The following is a 6,298-nucleotide window of genomic DNA, read 5'->3' on the forward strand; positions in this document are numbered from 1 at the left end:
TCAAGGCCAGGCATTTAAAGGAATTCGTGCTGGACTCGGGGCATAGAGTTGCAAGGTAAGATACTCGACAAAGGGGGAACCCTCTCCCGCCCCCTGTAGGGTGATTGAAGTTATCCATGCTACCCCGAAAAAGCTCATTGCAGGAAGAAGGAAAGGAGTGTTGACTGTAGTACCAGTAGAGGGTGACTCGGATGTACAGTCGCCGGGTAAGAAAATGAAGTTTGCATGGGAGCCTATCGCATTCGACGATGACGATTTGGAGGGGACAATCCAATCGCATGATGATGCATTAGTGGTCACAGCCTGGATAAGTGGCTTCTTAGTAAAAAGGGTAATAGTAGACCAAGGAAACGGAGCTGACGTAATGTACTCGGATCTGTTCAGGGGACTCAGACTTAGGAAAGAGGACCTGGTGAAGCACAATTCACCCTTGGTTGGGTTCGATGGTAAAGTAGTGATTCCTAAAGGACAAATTTCACTTCCCATAATTATGGGAAGGAAGGAGCTGGTAGTGACATTTACAATAGTAACTTCATTTTCCCCGTATACGGCCATCTTGGGAAGACCGTGGATCCATTCAATAGGGGCTGTCCCGTCTACCCTACATGTAAAGATCAAGTTTCCAACCAAGCAGGGTATCACCGTGATAAGGGGAGACCAGCAAGCGGCAAGACAGTATTTTATTGTCGTAGTTAATTGGAAGCAAGGGAATCAAGTCAATCAAGGAGAAACAACCGGACAACTAGTGAGAGACAAGGGGAATGGGCAGTCCGAACAGGAGCAGGTTGGGCGGGAAGATGCATCCCAGAAGGTCCCCTTATAGCAATCACAGGGGCCCCGAGAAGGAATGGGGGCTGGCTGTGCCAAGGAGCTAGTAAAGGTAAAGATATTACCGGATACTAATAAATATTTTCAGGTTGGAGCAAGTATGAATGATGAGGATAAAGTGCAAGTGTTGCTGTTTCTGACTCAAAACATAGATGTCTTCGGTTGGAACCCTATGAAGTTCTCGGGGTTGATCCCAGGTTTATCGTCCACAAGTTTAATATAGACCCCTCGTATCCCTTGAAGAAGCAGAAGCCGAGAAGATCAGCCAAAGACCATGTTAAGGCGGTAAGGCAAGAACTAAAAAGGTTAAAGGAGGTCGGAATGATAAAGGAGACCTTTTTCCCAGAGTGGCTGGCAAATACCTTGGTTGTCAAGAAGAAGAACAGCAAATGGAGGGTCTGTGTGGATTTCACGAACTTAAACCGAGCATGCCTGAAAGACCCGTTTCCTATGCCAAAAATTGATCAATTGGTGGACACCACTTACAGGCACCCGCGGATGAGTTTCCTAGATGCCTTTCAAGGATACCATCAGATTGCCCTGGCCGCCGAAGACCAGTAGAAAACGGCATTCATATCCCTTGACGCTAATTATCATTACACCGTGATGCCCTTTGGGCTAAAGAATGCCGGGGTGACATATCAGTAGATGACGACGAGGATGTTTCAGGATAAAATTGGGCATTCGGTTGAAATGTATATTTACGACATGGTGGTAAAGAGCAAGCAAGAGGCACGGTATGTAGAGGATCTTCAGGGGGTGTTTGAGATATTGCAGAAACATAGATTGCGCCTTAACCAGGAAAAATGTGCCTTTGGAATGGGGGCTGGCAAATTTTTGGGGTACTTGATCACCAGCCGCGGGATAGAACTTAATCCCGACCAGATCGAGGCCATGAAGCGTCTCAGGTCGCCGAGCAATCCGAAAGAAGTATAGGTGTTGACTAGGATATTAGCCACTCTTAATCGATTCATCTCAAAATTCTCAGATCGCAGCCGTCCATTTTATCAGCTTTTAAAGAAGTGAAAGGGATTTCGGTGGGATGATAAATGTGAAGAGGCTTTCCAGGATCTCAAGGAATACTTAACGCAAGCATCGATGCTGACAGCACCAGAGCCTGGAGATGAGCTATTTATGTACCTCTCAGTATCCAACCATGCTATAAGTGTCATGCTTTTAAGAGTCCGAGGAGTACAACAACTCGTGTATTATATTAGCAAGACCCTAGTCGACGCAGAGACCAGATATTTGCCTTTAGAAAAATTGGTGTTGGCCCTAGTACATGCCACCAGAAAGTTGCCTAAGTATTTTTAGGCTCATACCGTGTATGTGTTGACCGAATACCCCCTACAGTCATTACTGAAAAAATCTGATTTCATGGGGCGAATAGCTAAGTGGGGGACACAACTCAGGGCATTTAATGTAAGGTATAAGCTGAGAAGTTCAGTAAAAGGGAAGGTATTAGCTGATTTTGTGACGGAATTCTCTCCTGAAGAGGAAATGATCTGTCCGTTGGAGCATCGCCCGTGGAAGGTGCATGTGGACGGTGCTTCCAGCGCCAAAGGGGCCAGAGCCGGGATCATCATAATTACTTTGGAAGGTATTCTATTGGAGCATTCGTTCAGGTTGGGGTTTAACGCCTCCAACAATGAGGCAGAGTACGAAGCTTTGCTTGCCGGATTAAGGGCAATCTCAAGGTTAAAAGCCCAAGACGTGGAAATTTATTCAAATTCACAGCTGGTAGTTAACCAGGTGCAGGGAAGTTTTGAGGCTCGAGATTCTCGGATGAAAGCATACTTAGAGTTGGCAAAGCAGGCCATAAGTAACTTTTGTACGGTGAAGGTGATCCAAGTGGCCTGAGCGCAAAACAGACATGCCGGCTCCCTCACCACGCTGGCATCGTCAATAGCCAAGGAAATTCCCCGACTAATCAAAGTGGAGCTTATCCCCGAGCTTAGCATTAAGGTGGCGGGAGATGAGGGGGCCGCAAGGGTCACTGTCACAGCAGTTGTGACACTTGAACCATGCTGGATGAATCCCATCATTGAATTCTTAGCTGAGGATCGAGCCCCAGACGATGAGAAGGAAGCCAACAAGATCCACAGGGTAGTTGCCCGGTATTGGTTATCCAAAGACCGAAAGCTCTATTGCAGGTCATTCGGGGGACCGTATCTTTTATGCTTGCACCCAGAGAAAGTAGGCCAACTCTTGGCCGAGTTGCATGAAGGGGTGTGCGGCAACCATGCAGGAGGACGATCATTGGCGCACCGAGCAATGACACAGGGATTCTGGTGGCTCCAAATGTAGAAGGACGCTGCGGAATACGTTTACAAGTGTGAGTAATGTCAAAAGCATGCCCCCTTGATTCACCAGCCTGCAGGCCATTTGAACCCGATCAGTAGCCCTTGGCCCTTCGCACAATGGGAGCTAGATATCCTCGGCCCATTTCCCTGAGCAACGGGCAATCGAAGATTCGTTTTGGTAGCTGTTGATTACTTCACCAAATGGGTGGAGGCGGAGGCTCTGGCTAATATCCGAGACGTGGATGTGAAGAAATTCGTATGGATGAATATAATCACCAGATTTAGGGTGCCGGACTCCCTTATATCGGATAATGGACTGCAATTCGACAGCCGAGCTTTCCGCGAATTTTGTAGCAACCTCGATATCAGGAACATATATTCCTCTCCAGCATATCCCCAAGGTAATGGCCAAGTTGAGGCTGTGAACAAGGTAATCATGAACGGCTTGAAGAGAAGGCTGGAAGGTGCAAAGGGTAACTGGGCCGAGGAACTACCCAATGTTTTGTGGGCATACTGGACAACTTCTCGGAGGTCTACGGGGGAGACCCCATTCTCTCTCACGTACGGGGCAGAGGCCGTTATACCAACCAAGGTCAATTTATGTAGCGCGCGAGTTTCAGAATTCAACACGTCCCAGAATAATGGTCTGCTGATGGAGCGTCTTCATTTACTTGAAGAATATCGGGATACAACAACTATACGACTAGCTGAGTATCAGCAAAAGCTTGCCCGGCATTATAACCAAGATGTAAGGGTGAGGGAATTCAATGTCGAAGACTTGGTACTGAGGAAAGCAATAGGAAGCATGCGAGATACAAACGCTAGGAAGCTAGCCCAGACTTGGGAAGGACCGTACAGAATTACAGTCATTGTAGGTGTAGGAGCGTATTATCTAGAAGACATGGACGAGATACCGTTTCCCCGGCCTTGGAATGCTTATAATCTTAAGAAGTTTTATCAATAACTGTCCATGCACGGAAAAATGTACCTTGTACTAACTAATATGATAACAACGTAACTTGTTCGTGCAGGCCCAACCAACTCTATTTATTTAAGCACATCCGGTTGTTAGATGCGGAGGAAGGTGAGGAGATTCAAGCAGTCAGTTAAATTCTAAGGACAGAAGCCTGCTTCTCAGTTCGATCCCTATCACCGAGCAGGTGGAAACCTTATTCAAAAAATTCTAAGGACAGAAGTCTGCTTCTCGGTTCGATCCCTATCACTGAGCAAGCGGAAACCTTATTCAAAAAATTCTAAGGACAGAAGCCTGCTTCTCAGTTCGATCCCTATCACCAAGCAAGTGGAAACCTTATTCAAAAAATTCTAAGGACAGAAGTCTGCTTCTCGATTCGATCTCTATCACTGAGCAGGCGGAAACCTTGTCCAAAACATTCTAAGGACAAAAGCCTGCTTCTCGGTTCGATCCCTATCACTGAGCAGGTGAAAACCTTATTCAAAACATTCTAAGGATAGAAGTATTACAAAAGAAAATATTATTTTAAAAAAAAAAAATTCCAGGGTGGAAACATGCCTTGTTCATTAGTAAAACATGCATGCACGGAGAATCTGAAGTATTACAAAGAGGTTAGAATATAGATGCATAGTCATAAATGCAATTAAGGCAACTGGTCAGCAAATAAACCTTAGTCAAAGTCAAACATGAAAAATCAATTACTTCGTCACCAAAACCCGGTGACATTAAGTTTAAACCCAAAAATCGAATAACTGTTTAGTAAAAAAACTAGAAATTAACTGTTTAGTCGCCACAGCCCGGCGACGTAGGCAAACCAACTCAAAATAAAAATTACTAAATAAAAGCGAATAAGGAATAAAGTAAAATAGGTTCGGCAATTAAGAGGTAAGATCCACGGGCTACGTCTTAGATGCCATCTCGGTAGACTGATGTTCGGATACAAAGGGTTGGGGATGAACATTTTCACCAGAAGAACCGTGAGTAAGGGGGTTGCTGGTGGCTTCTGTCCCGATCATTTCCACATGAGCGTCAATCTGCTCCACCAACTCCTTCAAACTGTCCATCTCCTCCTCATCATTTGGTCCTGTAGGGTTCTGCGCGGTTGGGATAGGGTCCGGAAAGGGAATCCGGCTAGGGTCCCTAAGAGGAGAGTCCTCGGGCACCTCTAAGGCCTATAGGGTAGCCATCTAGCCTTCCTGAAAAGACAACTATCGAGCTTGCATTACGATCGGTTCCACACCCTTCTCCGCATCAGCAAATCCCTCATTATACCACTTACTTTCACAAGCTTCCAGGGCCGCTTGTAAATCGGCAACTTCCTCGAATAAGGTAACGTTAGACTTACTGCCTTGGCCAGCTTCACTTCTGTTTCATTTTATTGCGTTACCAGCTCCGCCGACCTTTTCTCAGTTGACGCCTGGGATTTCTCCGCGGCAGCAGCTCTCTTCTCGACAGCCTCAACAGTCTTTACTTTCTCCTTAGCCGTTTTGACAGCCTCTTCCCTACCGACCTTTTTCCTGTCAACCTCCTTAGTAAGATCCTTCACCCTCTCGTTCAGGATATGAGTTAGCTGAGCGGCCTATTAGAGACGACATTACTCACGCACGGTAACTTAAAGAAACAATATATATGGCAATAATAAGAATGTGTGTAAAAAGCAAGTGTACAAGAGAAGAAAAGTTACCGCAATAGTGTGCCATTGGAGTCTCCTCCCCATGGACTCATCAGTCCCATATGCAAAGGCGCTCACGTCCTCGGGCAAAAGTAAACTGTGCACTAAGTTTTAGGCAACACGACCCCCTTCTCCTTTCTCCCATGCCCGTACGCTGGCACTAGCCGGGAGAGGCGTGCCATCCAACTCAAAGGTGGGCTGCCACAATTGTGCTGGTCTGGAGGATGAAGCCACGTTTGTCCCAACCTGGGCCGGGGGCTCCCGAATAGTAACACCCCTGGACGGTTAGGGGGGAATTTGAATCTGAGTGTCTCCTGAGCTAGTGGAAGTTAGATTAGCGACCCGTTGTCTTTTACGAATCTGCTCAGAAGGAGGAGAAGGCGGAGGATGAGTGGGAGGAGCCGGGCCACGCCCCTGGGGTGGCTGTTGCTGAACAGTCTAACTTTCCTCGAGGATAAAACGGCTAACTGTTAAAGTTTTACGGGTCACCATCTCTTCAGGAATAGAGTGCGTCCTGGAGGA

Source organism: Quercus lobata, chromosome 11, assembly GCF_001633185.2.
Source record: "Quercus lobata isolate SW786 chromosome 11, ValleyOak3.0 Primary Assembly, whole genome shotgun sequence".
NCBI classification, from domain to species: Eukaryota; Viridiplantae; Streptophyta; class Magnoliopsida; order Fagales; family Fagaceae; genus Quercus; species Quercus lobata.